Source organism: Panthera leo, chromosome F3 (genome assembly GCF_018350215.1).
Source record: "Panthera leo isolate Ple1 chromosome F3, P.leo_Ple1_pat1.1, whole genome shotgun sequence".
Classification (NCBI taxonomy): Eukaryota; Metazoa; Chordata; class Mammalia; order Carnivora; family Felidae; genus Panthera; species Panthera leo.
This window is the reverse complement of record NC_056696.1, coordinates 7,746,438-7,747,608: the sequence shown is the minus strand read 5'-3', so window position 1 is coordinate 7,747,608 and position 1,171 is coordinate 7,746,438.

Below are 1,171 nucleotides of genomic sequence, written 5' to 3'. Positions count from 1 at the left end.
AAACACCTGCTCCTTTATTTTCCCTGCAAGAGTAGTGCAAAGACCTTATTGTCTCGGACATGAGCTGAGCAAAAAAAGTACCTGTGTGAAATAACTTGAAGTATTTCCCACTGATTCTGAAATGTAGCAGAAACTATTCTCTGTAGGGCAGAAATGATTTTCACAATGCTTAGCTAAAGCCAACATCAAGAGTAGTTTTGAATCACCAAGGGAGTGGACACTGTCTGAAAGGGTACGCCCAACTAGTCTACTGAAATCTGCCTATAGGCTTCTTGATGGGGTTGGAACATAGCCCTTTTGTTCCAATGAGAAAAGCAATCGATGCAGAAAGGGATGGGATTGTGGTTCTAAAGTAACACAGCATTGAATGATGAAGTCAGGCTGGGGTGAAACGACCCTCGAGGAGACTTGTTCTGCTTTTTCCCAGTGACCCCGGGAGCACTGGGAACAGAGTCTGTTCTTTCCACTGCCCCCCCCCCCCCACCATCCCTCTCAGGGCCTCATTCCCCCAGCTCATGCTTTTATCTGTTTCAGTGTTCTGCCTTACATTAGGTCAGGCCAGCCCAGTACCATATAGCTGGTACCTAACGCTTCCTCGATGGGGTGTTACAGGGGTGTCATCAATCTCAGTACTCCATATTCATCGGGAGCTTTAGATTTAAACGTTGGCCACTATTCTTAAATAAAACCTATAGTCAAGAGCAGCTGGGTGGCTAGGTTAAGCACCTGACTCTTAATTTTGGTTCAGGTCATGATCTCACAGTTGTGGGATTGAGACCTGTGTCAGGCTCCACACTAAGTGTAGTTGCCTGCTTGGGATTTTCTCCCTCTCTCTCTCTCTCTCTCTCTCTGCCCCTCCCCCCACTTGCACTGTCTCTTCCTCTCAAAAATAAATTTAAAAAACTTAAAAAAAAAAGAAATCAAACCTATTATCATCTTGCAAGTGTCACACACGTTGTATTGATTTTTGTTAAACATTAGTTTGGCGAACACAAACATTTAACGTACAACAGTGTTTCGCAATCCTATTTTAACTTCTCTTCATTTTTATGTTTTCTCCGGAGCCTCAAAAAATGGAAATCGTCCAGGCCTCTCCAGACACCTGAGAGGCCCTGTTGGTGCCCCTGTAAATGAGCCTCCTGGCAGCCCCATTCAGTTCACGGCAGGCGCT